Source organism: Cyprinodon variegatus, unplaced genomic scaffold (assembly GCF_000732505.1).
Source record: "Cyprinodon variegatus isolate N-32 unplaced genomic scaffold, C_variegatus-1.0 Scaffold62, whole genome shotgun sequence".
Taxonomy (NCBI): domain Eukaryota; kingdom Metazoa; phylum Chordata; class Actinopteri; order Cyprinodontiformes; family Cyprinodontidae; genus Cyprinodon; species Cyprinodon variegatus.
Genome location: NW_015150515.1, coordinates 1,742,519 through 1,743,185, shown reverse-complemented (window position 1 = coordinate 1,743,185; position 667 = coordinate 1,742,519).

Genomic DNA, 667 nt, shown 5'->3' with positions numbered 1-667 from the left:
TTTATTTTATATTTGTCTAAAGTAGTCAAAATGCAGTAAAAAAATTTGAATAAAGTTTTTTTTTTTGTTGAATTTGTCTGAGAACCATCCAATTTTTAATCTGATCGGTGTATTTTGTGATTATTTTGTGATTTTGAGGTTAGAGGAGGTTGTAAGGACCGGGTTCGATCCCCACAGCCTGAACTCTGGGTCCCTGAGCAAGACCCTTAACCTCACACTGCTCCCTGGGCGCCGCACAGTGGCAGCCCACTGCTAACAAAGTGGATGGGTTAAATGCAGAGAGGTAAAAGCGTTCAGGTAATGAGGAAATAAGACTCTCCTGCTATATTTAAAATTTAATGCAAAATGGCTTCTCCTTGATCTCTGTCATCTGCTTTAGTTTGTGACAACCCAGAACCAGCAAAGCCAGGGGACACTGCTTAGTTTAGCTAGATAATTTGACATCAATTATTATTATTATTGTTATTATCATCATTGTTAAAGCTGGAGACATATTCCATGATTGGTAAAAGGCGGTGAAATAGCCCTTTACTCAGATTTGATTCAAACACCAACTTCAGCTGCTGACGCTGCCCTGGTGTTACTCTAATAAGTGTCCCCCGGTTCAATCATCAAAGCTACGTCCTACTACTTAACATTTTAAAACCTTTTAAAATTATACCTATTT